This window comes from Panthera uncia, chromosome D1 (genome assembly GCF_023721935.1).
Source record: "Panthera uncia isolate 11264 chromosome D1, Puncia_PCG_1.0, whole genome shotgun sequence".
Taxonomy (NCBI): domain Eukaryota; kingdom Metazoa; phylum Chordata; class Mammalia; order Carnivora; family Felidae; genus Panthera; species Panthera uncia.
In genome coordinates this window covers 97,628,780-97,642,400 of record NC_064808.1, presented here as the reverse complement: position 1 = coordinate 97,642,400, position 13,621 = coordinate 97,628,780, and the positions used below count along the sequence as shown (strand labels likewise).

The 13,621-nt window shown below is 49.9% G+C and overlaps 1 long non-coding RNA gene across 1 annotated transcript; it reads left to right on the top strand.

Annotated features, from left to right (window-relative positions):
- Positions 1-6,850: 6,850 nt before the first annotated feature.
- On the top strand, positions 6,851-12,286 carry LOC125915466 (uncharacterized). The gene is made up of 2 exons (XR_007455672.1): positions 6,851-7,221; positions 11,732-12,286. It is a non-coding gene; the product is annotated as an uncharacterized LOC125915466 (long non-coding RNA).
- The last annotated feature ends 1,335 nt before the right edge of the window (positions 12,287-13,621 follow it).

Here is a 13,621-nt window from a genome sequence, read left to right as displayed (position 1 = left end):
ACAGGACCCGCCCACCCCTTTGATTTGAGCATCATTTATCAGCATCAGTGAGACTGTGCTCGGTTACCGTGAATTCCAAAATCTCAGTCACTTAAGACAACCAATTTCCTTGGCACTCATTCACACACCCAGTGCTGTTGGGTATGGGCTATGACATACTCATTTGGGGACCAGACTGCTGGTTCCACCAGATTGTAATATCACCATCTCTGATCTTTCTAAAGAGGGGGAGAGAGAGAGAGAGAGAGAGAGAGAGAGAGAGAGAGAGAGAGAGAAATACATGCCACCTCTTAAGTGATCACACATTATTTCTGGCTATACTCTATTATCCAGAACTAGCCCCACAAGACTGGTTAACCCCTCCACGTGAACAGAAAAGGGAAGAGATTTTGAAATATTGGTGAACACGAGTAATGTCTATCAAACTCACACCTCCTGCTAAGTGACACGACTTCTAATAACTATGATCCTGCCCCCACAGACAGGAGAGCCCCCACATCCCCTTATCCTCTCCCTTCTCCAAAGGGAATAGAATATGTACTTGTACTTTCTCAATATACACACCCAATAACAGGCAAAGAGCCAATTGTTACTTCTGGGCCAACAGCTTTGCCATTTTTCTACTAAGTTTCCCAGCAATGCAAAAGGGTGACTTGCTGACTCTTGTCTGCCCAGAAACTGAAAGCATCTTGGCCCACCTACACAGACAACTGCTGCACCCTCTCTTACGGCAAGGTGTTCAGGACCCACATCCTTGCCAGACCGCCACTGCCCCCACCCCCATGACCGCCTAAGCCGGGTAGCACTTATATGCACCTGGCGTCTCCCCTCTCCTTCCAGGGCCCCCGACCCACGCAAAGATAAATAATTCAAGCCAAGACGTGCTGCCACGCTGCTGCCACGCTGGGGATTTAGTGCATACATCGCTCACGCTCCTCTCGCCGCCACAAGAAAAATTACAAATTGATCCATAGGACCTGACTCTCTGCCCATACTTCTCCTGGGCTGCTGCTATTGCCTCTCCTATAAGTAATGGCTGAGCTGGTGACAGCACGATTTAAGTTAGGAGACGGGGGTAGTAAGCTGAGAGTATAAGAAGAGTGGACTGTGGGAGGAGGAGGGGCTGCAGAGCTGGGCCTTGACCATGACACTGAAGGCTGAGCGTCTCAGCCAAGAGTCCCCATGTAGAAATAAGGCAGGCACCCTGCAGCTCAGTGGGCACCTTGTCTCCTGTTTTCTTTAGAGTAAGGACCGAAAACACTAATATGAGCCACCGGGTCTTAAGCCTTTATTATATGCTAAGCACTATGCAGAGTGCTTTACGTGGACCAATTCACTTGAATTTATTAGAATTGGGCTCAGCCTGGAGTGACGGTTAACCCAAAATAAGAATGGTTTAAGTAAGACAGACGTTTGTTTTCTGCTCCCGAGGTCAGCTGTCCAGGGCTAGTAGGCACATCACCATGTTCAGAACCCAGGCTCCTTCTATCTTGTTGCTCTGCCTGCGTGGCCTCCACTTCCAAAGTCACTTTATGTTCCAGGGTGACCATTCCAGCTCTATCCACTACGCCTGGATTCCTGCCAGCAGGACAGAAGTAAGAACAAGAGGAGAACCTGATCCCTCCCTTTAAGAGCACTTCCTAGAAGCTGCCTGAACTTGCATTCCATTGGCCTGGCCTCATCATGTGACCACAGGAGCAAAGAGTCCAGGGAAATGTAGTCTTGACTCCAGGCAGCCACATGTTCACCCGACATTTGGAAGTTTTATGCTGTAGAAGGAGAGAAAAACAACTGAGGGACCGCTGGCAGTATCAGCCACCTCACTCATTTGACCACTTTGTGAGCTAGCACTGTTACTAAATAAATGCCTTTTACAGATGGTGTAACTGGCAGACAAAAATGTTTGCATGAAGTTCCCTGATCCAAAACATTCTCATCTTTCAAGTTCCTTACTACATGTTACTGACATTCCGCCTTGTTTCCTATCTGCTGTTTATCTCTCAGGCTACACAAGAGGCTACGAACTCCTGGAAGGCAGCGCTCCGTGTTTAAGTGCTACATCTCTCACTCCATGGTGCCTAATACCGTGCCTGGTACAGAGGGGACATCCGGCAAATAAACGTTTATCATATTAGATAGAATCTAATCCTTTCCTTTGCTCTGTCATCCTCACCCTCATTACCAAAAACCTATTAATTGCCTGTTACACCCACTTAGCACTCTTAAGATAAACAGACATGGAATCCACTGTCCAGCAATTTATAGTCTAAATTTGGGAGAATTTAACATGCAAAAGACAACACCCACTTCTCTCCCCACCATCTTCTCTGGAGGAGAGAGACCCTTCTCTCTTGGAGGAGCTCCCTGTGGGCTTTCTAGTCAGGAGGCTACAAACTCCTACCTCCCTGGGGAGGAGGAGCAGGGCTGCACCCAAGAATATAAAAGTGCCGCTCAGCATCCTTTGCGGCCCCCCCACCTCCGTGAGCTGACGAGGCTGAGCAGTTCAAGCAGAGTTCAGCTCAAGTGACTTCCTCATCACCCCACTCTTAGCCCATTCTCTGCGGCATTTGCAATTTCTCTGCTCCGGGGGTCAAGTCTCCAGTGTGCCCTCCCTGAGTAATTGTGAAATTATTATGGTTGGTGATTTTAATTTAAATTGGATGGAGAAATGTCATACTGCGGTCGACTCATTTGCTATGGATTTTCACTTAACCAAATTGATTAGTCAACCAACTAGACTTAACTTGAGAGTTGTAATCATTCATTATTAGATCTCATTTTTCCCAACGCACCCAGATGATGTCAAGAAATTAAAACTGCAGCAAAAACTTCAGCAATGTCTTCTCATCACGGCATGGGGTCTGCCTGAAAGGCCCAGAGATGGAACGGGCTGTGGCAACCAGGTGGGGGGGCGGGGGAAGCCACAAGGGCTAAGTTCCTTGGTGCTGCCTTAGAAGGATGGCCAAAAGAAATGAGGCGGAACATCTGGGCAGGCAACCAGGCCAAGGAACTGGGTTTTCCCTCCTCCCCTTCCCACGTGCCAAACCTCTGCTCACCCTTCAGGAGCCATCTCAAATGCTGCCTCTTTGAAGCCCTCCATGACTTCCCATCTTCTCCACTCCCACGGTACATCCCTGTTGCAGGAATTTGTACATTTTTGTGTAATTATTGCTTAAATACCTTTTCTAAACTAAAGCTCCTTAAGCTCAAGGTCAGCTTTGATTCGACGTTGGATCCTAACTCCTGTCACTGTCCTAGCACACAGGGGGCGCTTAGTAAATGTTTCTTTATGGACTGAATGTGTGAGAAATGGCCTAAAGACAACAATATGGTTAAGCACCAACATGGGTCCTACGGGCAGAGCAAAGTTCACTGCTGCAGATTCTTGCAACTGCACAAAAGTGAGGGAGGGAGGTCGGCCCCTGTGGGTACAAATCAAACCCAGACTTTACAGGGGACGCTAAGCTGGGTATGACTCACCTGGATGCTCTGACTGCCAGTAAAGTTAATGTGATCATCAATTGCTTCGATAACACTAATGGATACATTCAGAAAAAAAAGTGACTGTCACTCTGCTTCTGGGCAGGCTAACCCTGGAACATCACTTAGAAGGACACTGCAGACTGACATCTGGGAAAAGAGGTCCCCTATGGTCAGGGCTGCCTTATGGGTGTGCAACCGGTACAGTCACTCAGAAGGGTCCTAATGTCATCTTGAAATTCCTAATAATTTTCAAACAAAGGGCTCCGCATTTTCATTTTGTACTGGGGGCTCATACACATTATGTAGCTGTTCCTGCATATGGTGGAGAGACCCAAAATCATGCCATAATAGAAATAGTTGAAGAACCCAGGGTGTTTTGCTTGGAGAAAGGAAGCTTTGATAGGGACATTGTAACTATCTTCAAATGTCTAAAGACATTCATGCAGGAAAAGAATAAAACAGCCTATGTGCTACCCCAGAGGACAGAACCCCAGCCACCAGGCTGAGGCTCATTTAAGTTCGGTGTTGGTGTTGGCAGGCTAGGGGCTGGGGGCACTTGGCATTGAGTGGAACTATTTGAAAAAGACACATGGGAGATGATGTACAGTGCATGGTCAGAGGCGTTTAATCCAATACCACATTTGGCAAAGGATGTTGCAGGGGCAAGAAGATAAAGCTTCAGATGGGGGTTGGACTGAAAGATTCTAAAAATCCCTTCCAGCGCTTTGATCCTCTGCTTCCCAGGCTAGGCAATCCCCATTCCCAAGCAGAGTGGGGAGGGGCAACTGGCAGAGAGTGAAGAGGTGGAGTGGAAGAGAGTGAAGGGAGAGACTCAAGGACCATAGGTCCATAGCCACTTACCTGGACAACTGGTCAACGCTTTCTACCCCACCCAACACAGAGCCGCCAAATGGATTTAATCACCCACCCAAGGTATCTCTGGGGGCTAAGGAGGAGTTAAGTCCATGATCAACCCTCAAACTTGTCCCAAGTGGCTCTGATCCAGAAAGATCCAGGGGAGTCGTAGCACATGAAAAATAAGTTCCGGGCCAATTGCTTCCTTCCTGGCTCCTGGAATCATTTTTCCAGCCGTGCTGTCTGCACACCCCATGGGAGCTATTCATTAATGAGGGTGAGAAATGCCTAAATTATACCTCTGGTTCACGTCCAGCTCATTCAGAAGGTAGGAACGTGAGAAAACTCACTCCCGCGTGGTTTCCACGATCATCGTCGACTCGTTTCCCCTCTGACACAGAGAGGCCATTGACCAAGAGATGGAAACCGCACACGCACCCTCATTTCTGCATCCCACACCTGACCCCAGGACCCCTTCATCTTCATCACTGTTTTCTTCATCAACGGGACCCTTGTTTCACCTTCCCTCAGCTCCTACGTGGGCACCTGTCTCTGTCTGCTTATGAGACCAACAACGTTGAACCCTTGTGACGCTCCTTTCCCTGGAGAGCAGCAGCTTCCTGCTCACACTCCCTGCCCCCTTCCCTCACCCCGCCCACCCACCACCACCTCCAACTTCAGATGGGCTCGAACACTGACGCCGTTTCGGGGAGAGCAGAAGGCAGGGAGGAAGGGGTGCTAACATCTCCAAAAAAGCTTTTAACAGAGACCATCATTTCCCTCCAAGAATCAATGCATTTTAATTCATACGAAGATATTTGTCTGCTGCTCTGTTCCTTCGAGGCGTGGAGACACGTTTAACAAAACAAGTCAGCCTCGCGTGGAGACAAACGCACCAGCTTCTCCCTGAAATTACTGGAAGTTCATTTTCAAAAGCCGTCCTGTTTTCTGGGAATCAATGCATATCAACTAAAATCAATAGCTTCTCCGTGCGGATGGGCTGAGACACCAAACTGATGTAGCGTTCCAGTGCGTTTGTATCCAAATCTAGACGTTCTCAACAAGTCAATGAATTTAAGCGCCTGCCAGTGTCTTTTCACTTAAAACTAATCTGTTTGCTGATCGGACTGCACATTTCCAGAGTGCGTAGTAATATACTCTGTGTGTTTACCAGATCCAATGTACATTAACTCAAATAAAAATATTTCCACTTAACTTAAAATTGAGTTTGTCCCAACTTCAGCAATGCTCATGGGAATTAGCTCTAACCAATCAGCCTACTAGCCCAGCTCTCCCAGAGCACAAGGCCCCATCTCCTTTATCTGGTCCCAAGGGTGTGGTCTCTCTGGGGCTAATATATTCTGGAACAAAGTGCTTCCAGCTTCTGCAGACCGTAAACTCCAGGATTAGAAGGGACACTGAGGGATTTGTTTGGTCTGCCCCTCTGCCTTCAAGCCGCAGATCACCACCCCCCTCAGCCATTCTACAGAAGGGGCCCCTCTTCCGTTCCTAGAATCACCCAGGAGAGTCTTTCTGTGGTCACTCATTCCTGAATGGCAAAACGTTCAGCCAAGGACTGTTCTCTAATGAGCCACTTACAGAACACCTACCACATGCAAGGCTCCATGGAGATTCAAAGCAGTAAAAAACAGAGCATTCTAGGTCTAATGGTGGAGGGGCCCTAATCTACATTCAGATGGTCAGTCAGTCAGCAAATGTTACTTGAGCACCTCCTTGTCCAGATTCTGTGCTAAGCACAGGGAGACAGTGATGGACGTATCAGACTAAGCCCATCGCCTACAAGCCCCCCAAAAGAAACATCGGGTACATCAGTACAACCAATAAATCATTAATTAGAGGCATGTGCAAAGAAAGGACTACAAGGAGGGAAATTCGGGGTACTGGGGAGCAAAGGGTAGCATCAAAACTGGTGGTGGGGAGGGAGGCAGAGGGCAGGGGCTGTACCTGCTGCTCACCAGACCCCCTGCCAGCACCTGCACCTTCACTTACAACAACTGATTTAATCCCCACAAGTCTGTGGGGAATTGCTAGGATTCCCATCTTCCAGGTGAAGAAACTGAGACTCATAGGTCCCTCACCAGCTCTGGGAGACGACTGCTAAGTGCACTCATCCTATGAGAGCAAATTACCAACTGCCAGAACCATGATTCAAGGCCAGGAGTAACAGACACCTGGCCTTCCCCACTGTACCACCTGCCCCTCACATGCAAGTGAATTAATAACTCGAGACATTATGTGTTTGCAGGAGAAAATGAGACCCAGAGAGGCAGTGGGTGTCTGGTTTTAGAAGAGGGGCAGAGCTCCAAGGGCTCAGGTCTTAATCAAGGAAGGCTTCTAAGAGAAGGAGGCTCTGGAACCAAGTTAGAGAAATACTGAGGGAAAGGTCCCAGACAAGAGGCAAGGGCTGGAGCCAGTGCACAGAAGCAGAAGTAAATGCTGTTTTAGAGGGGAGTGAAGAGACCAGGCGGGGCTCAAATAGCACCTCTGTGTCGAGGAGCCACAGGAGACAAACCTAGATCGGGAGCATGAAACCAGGTTCTAGAAGACCACGGATGTCACACACTATGGCTGTGTTCTTAGATTGGATCCCAGGTTCCAACGCTGTGGCTGGCCTTAGAGAAGCAGAGGGGCAGGAACCCACTGCCAGGACCTGGACAGACCCAACCTTGTCCTCCCTGGATCCCACAGGCCCCTCTTCCCTGCCTCTCCCTGATGCTGGCGGCTCGGGGATGCTGCTGAGAGAGGCTGGTCCCCAGCTCTGAGAGGCTTCAAGGCATCACCATGGAGACGCTCCAGGCCGCCAGCCACACAAAAGGAGCTGTGAGTTCCCCAGCTCACCTGGGACTCCGAGCTAACGAGGAGGTGGCAAAAGTGTTTCATTTTCTCTCCTTGTTCTCTTACAAAAAGAAAGAGGCAATTTACACAGACAAACAAACCCCACCCTGCCCTGAAAGGAAGCTGCTAAGCCTGTCCTTCCATGGTGACTGGCCTCCTCCTGAGAGAAGAAGGGAGAAGCCTGGGCCTGGAAGTCTACAATGGGACATTCGCAGGAAAGAAAGGGGGATGGAGGGACCAACAGGAAACCTAGGGTTGGCCCCCTTCTCCTACCCAAATAGAGAGGCCAGCTCAGAGCCAAGTGTATGAGTGTAAGTTGGTATCTTTGAATTCATTCACTTTGGAGTTCTGAAATGCCAACAACCTTTACAATTGTCTTCAAGACAATTTATATCGGGGTAAATAATGCAAGCTGGGTACACCAGGAGGCTTTCAACGCCATCCCCACTCAACAGGTGCATCATGGATCAAGCCTCCCAAGCAGCTAGTCCCCACTTAGCAGCCCAGGGAATTCTGACCGAGTATAAAAGGGCCCGGGAATCCTCTGAATGGTGGAGGGGGAAACATTAGAAGAGGGATGGCGGTGCCAGGATACCCTGAAACAGACAGGGCTGGGGATGTGGAAAGGAAGGCGGTTGGTTGTTTCTGAGCAGGGAAGGGAGGAGAACGAGAGCATCTCCAGCCAGCAAGCAATCTTCACACATGCATTGTCGTTCTCTTCTGCAAAGGGGTGAGAAGAGGGGAGGGGGAGAGGTGGCACCAAGAGGGAGCAGGCGGGAGAGGTGAGAAATCCAGCATCTTCAGACCTGCCCACACTGCTGGCTTCTCTGCTGTGTGCAATACCTCATCTCACAGTCATTAGAGAGCCCACAGGAAGGATTGAAGCCGGACACCCCGAAGGGTGGGAAAATGAAGAGAAGGGCTGCACACAGATGTACGTGCGCTTGAACATCTTGGGAGAGATGGGGTCCAGCCTGGAGCTGTCCAGTCCCCAGACTGCCAGAATCCTTGCAGCAGCAAGTGGACTCTGCCTCCAAAAGCCCCAGGATCACCTGACAGGCAAAGTCTCCCTGTCCAGTCCGAATACTCTTCCTCTTTCCTTGCCTTCTCCTACAGCAAAAAAGGACACAACTTCTCCTCCAGTCTGGCCCAGCCCCCTCTAGCTCCTGAGCAAAGAGCAGTAAACTGGGGCGGCGGGGGGTGGGGGGGGCGAGTAGGGGAGGGGGCACTTGCTACTAAAGTGTCAGTCAGATCCTGACAGTTCTCTACTCAGGTCTTACAATGGCTCCCATCTCACTCATGATAAAAGCCAAAGTTCTTACATCAATGCCCTATAAAATCTACAAACACACCCCTCCCGCCCATTACCTTTCTGTGATCCCTTGGTACGTTGCCTCTCACTTGCCCTGATCAAGTTGCAGCATCTCCTTTTTACTCCTCTTACAGATCAGTGCTTTGGGGCCTCAGGGCCTTTGCACTTGCTATTTCCTCTGGGCAGAATGCTTTCCTCAGATGTCTTCATACCTCACTCCCTCAGGCCTGTATTTCAACATTATGTTCTCAGTGAGCCTTCTTGGTTACCCTATCTAAAACTGCAGCCTCTCCAACACTCCCGGCCCCTCTTTCCTGCTTTACTTTGTCTTAGCTTTTACGACCACCTCTACTTACCCATTCATGTAGTTTACTGTCTGTGTCCCTCACTTGAATGCACATACCATGAAGGCTGGGGGGGTTACCTGTTTTGTTCTCAGCACCTAGAAGCATCTCGGAAGATGGTAGGTCCTAAATGACTACTCACTGAATGAAAGAATCGTCCCTAAGCCTGCCCCCGCCCCCTGCCACACTTCCCCTGCGGTGCCTACAGCAATGCCCCTCGTCAGTACCTCTGAAGACACCAACCTTCTGGGAAAATTACTTGTCTTTTGGATAAAGACTGAGAATGACAGGAGAGAGGTGGCAGGGAGAGCAGATGAGGGAGGACTCTTTCCTGCCAGGTCCAGAGAAGACAGAATATAGGTGCAGGGAGACACTTCTTGGGTGGGCATCCCACTGAACTCCCGGAAGGCACCATCATCACATGCAAGGGGCAAATTCATCTCTCTCATTAGTCTCTTCCTCAGTAAGGACACACGCACAGGTGTGCATGTTTACACACACACACTCGCTCACACACACACACCCCTCCGTTTCAAAGTCATGGGGTTTGAGGAGTGGAGAGAGCTTCAACATCAGCAGACATGGGCTCCAGCCCCTGAGCCATCACTCCTGAGCCCTGCAATTCTCAGTGCCAACAAGCATCTCATTCAGCTGCGGAAGCCTGGTTTTCTGGGGCCAGAAGTGCCTCCTCACCCAACCTGCCCATCAAGAGTGGGGTAAGGCTCTCAGGTGCTCCTGGGTGTGGCCACCTCTGTAAACACGGACCTGCTGAAAAGCATCCTTAATGCCTATGCAACTGAGTTCTACCTATAGTTGCTGAGGGTGGGCCTGGGGGACTTGGCAAGCAAGAACAAATGGCAGAGAAATAACCCCCAAGATAGCAGGCCATTAGGCAAAGCACCACACTGTTCCAGCTGCATTGATTTCCCGCTGGAGCAAAAACCTTTTGCAAGTTTGGATTAATAATGAGCACCACAGACTCAAGCCAATGGCTCCCAGGCCTGGGTGCGATCCCAGTGCACTCCTGTCTCGCCTGAGATGGTGGGACCAAGGAAAAGGGCACATGTTTTTCTGGCAGATCAGCCAGGTGCCCACAATGTTGTAAAGGTGGCCTGGGTGTGGGAGGCGCGGGACCAAGGCAGCCCGGCCGCGGTGGGCACTCTCAGCCCAGCTGGGCTGGCCGGGCCCGGGCATTATTTATAATTGAGCTTATCGCGTGCAGCGCTCACTGTCACTGTCGGTTAGAGCCATTTGATGTCGTTGAGCCTTTTGGAAAAAGGAGAAGGGTGGGAGGAAAGAGGCAAAGGCAGGAGAAACAAAAGGAGTTTCGTAGCGGGACTTCAAAAAAGCCAAGTGTTTGAAAAGATCTTTGCTAAGGTTCTGACCTACTTTGCATGGGGATAAGCCATCTCTTTCACTTTAAAAGAAAAAAATCCCGCACAAAGTGGCCGCAGCTCTATTCAGGAGAACTGGGGCTGCACTGCAGAAAGGGGCTTTAGTGCTGTAATCAGAGACCATTTAGGAGCCATGATTTGGGTAATTATATAAGATTTCAGCCTCTCTTCTTCCAGGGTCACGCACAGCTCTGGATGATGGGCTGCCGAAGTAAGACAGCCAAGGCTGAAAGAGGGGGTGCCTGACAAAGCAGAGCCGCAGGGGCAAACCCCTGCACCCCAGAACACCTGGTCACACCCTTGGCTCTGACACTTCCCAGCTGTGTAACCTTGGTTTTGTGACCTAGACTCTCAGAGACCTGCCCTTCTTGTCATGTTGACACCTCGGACGGTGAACCAGGTTGTAACGGTTGCAAGTGAACCCTCCGAGGCCAGTGCCTGGCACACAGTAGGTACTCAGCAATGGTGACTCTCTCCTCCGCCTCCTCCCTGTTTTCTAGACTGAATTTGGAGGAGTCATCCCGTCCTGCTCACAGATTGCTTGGATTGATCAATGCCAACTGGGGTCTCTAGGACCCATAAGCAGAATCAGGGCCTATCAAGTAAGGAGCAGAGTCAATAGGTTCTGGGCCTGAAGGAGGCCCCAGGCAGTCTGAAATCAGAGCAAAGGGGACTCACGAAGGAGCAGGACAGGAGGGACAAGGACGTGTGGCAGGGAGGAGCAAAGGATGTTCTGCAGAAAGCAGATGGCGTTCCCTCACCCCAGCACCCTGCCCATGGCTTCATACCTCCGCTGGTCTAAAGAATACAACACTCCGAACTTGGGGCCCAACAGTCGGAAGAAAGTAGAGGACAGTTACAATGTTCAAGTGAAACGAGCTGGGACAGAGGTTAGAAAAGATTTAAGAAGGAAAAACTGCAAAATTAAGTGTTCATTATCATTAAAATAGTGAATAGTATTAATAACTTTTCTTATACAATCCTAACAATCCCTGGAGGCTGGTAGTATTAGGAAATATTACTATACCCATTTCACAGATATGCTAACTGAGGTTAAGAGAGAAACTCAAAAAATTGCACAGCTAGTCTGTGAGGTCTGTGTCTGAATCGAGAGTCTGGGTTCTCAGTTACTTTTTATTGCCTCCAAAGCCTTTGAACGTATTCAGTAAATATGCAATGAGCACCCACTGTGGTGCCAGACTCTGTTCCAGGCACTGGAGGTCCAGCCATAAACACAAATATGTCTCCGCCCTCACGACACCCACATGGGTCACCGTTCTGTGTGGGGCTGGTCTACACCACAACACTCCCTTTCTCCAGCATGGCATGGGACTCCTTCAGGGATGCTCTCACGGGATGCAAATAAACCCTTTTAATCTCAGTCAAATTCAAGCATCTAAGGGTAGGTCAATCTCCTTTGAAAATCTAATCATTTTATGAATTCCAAACAAAGACAAAACTAATTGTGGATTATCCCTTGTCCTTAGGTTGCCCTCCAGATACAGTTATCAAAAGTTCCTCCAGCAAAGAAGCTACTTCTGGCTCCATGGAGCCGCCTCCTGGTCCCTTGACGGGAATACTCTTGACCGCTCTGTTGGTGACCGTGACAAACCCCAGACAAACCCCAGCACCTAAAGCTCAAGGCAGAGAAGCAAGGATCTCACAGGCTAAGAAATACACCTGCCTTCTGATCCAGAGTTCCATTTAAAGGATTACGCTATAAAAGCCTTACTTATCCTGCAAAAAGACAAATGCATAAGGATGTTCAATTCGGCATTGTTTATAGTAATAAAAAATGGAAACTCATAAATATCCATGAACGAGGCAATCTATGAAATCACCGTGGTACAGACACACAGTGGGATACTACATATCCATTAAAAAGAATGAAGTGGAAAAGCAGACTGCCATGAAAGCTCTCGAAGACACAGTCAGTAAAAAAGTAAGCCACAAAACGATACACTCAGTGTATTTAAAAAACAATCTGTGTTTGCGTGGGCGGATACACGGTTTCAAATAAAATAATGTATGTAAAAAAACTGGCACCGTGTCTGGCCCGTGGTAAGTTCTAGATGTATTTAACTAACGTCCAAATATACTTTGTAAAGTCGGGAGCACAGGAACGGTGGTGACCTCCAGGGGCACTAGAGCTGCAATTGTTCGAATGTTCAGGCATGCATAGTTTTCGCAGCGCTCAAAACCTAACGGGGGAGAAGGATGTGGAGCTGCATTTTCCCAAACACTCTCAGGGAAGGAGCGTTCCTCGATCCCTTGTTCTTCGGTCTTTGAGAATTCTTTCTGGTAGCTTCTCTGGATGCCTACGGTGCACTTGCAGCCCATGCCTTGACCTCCATCCTCCTCCACAGAGGCAACGGGAATGCCTAACCACGCGGGATCACCAAGGGGCCGAGAGGTCAGAGTGCGTCCTCTCCACTCGCCTCACGCCTTCCGAGACCACCTGCGTCTGCTTGGTAACGCGGCCGTGGGCTTGCCCTTTTCTGTCCTTGCCCTTCCTTTCGGCTCTGGCTCTCCGTTTCTCCCTGACACATCCACCCTCACTCATAAACACAGCTCTCGGCAGAGGAATGAATGCAGAGCTTTTGGCCCCCTGTCCTCCCGACCTAAGTACCATGCCACCCAGGGCTAGTGGAGAGGGTTGGGCGGGTCTGAGGAACGGGACCGGCTGGGTTCAGAATCACAGACGAGTAGACATTTTCTGCTCCTCCTCTTTTTACACATGAGGGATGTGGGATCCAGACAGGTGAAATGCCCTGTCCAAAATCACACAGGATTCACCCTCTGCTAGGATCCAGGCACCAGATGGTGAGCTCACCTGTCTCCAGGTGAGCCCAGCCCATGTTCCTCTCTCCTGGCAGAGACTGGGCAGGGTCTGGGTGGATGATGTTTTCTTGGTGGTCTAACTGGAGCGTTGAGGGATTTCAAGGCAAGAGGCAAGAGTGCGCCCTTGTCTCCCCTCACAGGCATCACCAGAGACATGCGAAGGGTTTTCAGCCAGGTGACTGTGAGCGCCTCACACGGTGCTGCGATGCATCTCACCCCTCCAGGCGGAGGCTGCCCGGACAATGCCAGGACGTGGGTACCAGGAGGTGGTGCCGTGGCTTCTGCCCCATGCACTGGTCCTTACTGCAGCCTCTGTTTCGTGGACTCCTACCTGTATTAACCTGAACTCAAAACTCTGAGACCCGATGGACAAAGAAAGCACTGGTATGGGAGTCCCGAGGCCCGAGTCTAGCCTCAGCTCTGAACCCACTCTAGGGAAGCCCTGGGCTAGTCTCCTGCCTCATCTGGGCATCGTGGCCCCAGCCATGAAGTGAGGAGGTTGGACCAGATCAGCTGTAAGGTCCCTCCAGCCCTGC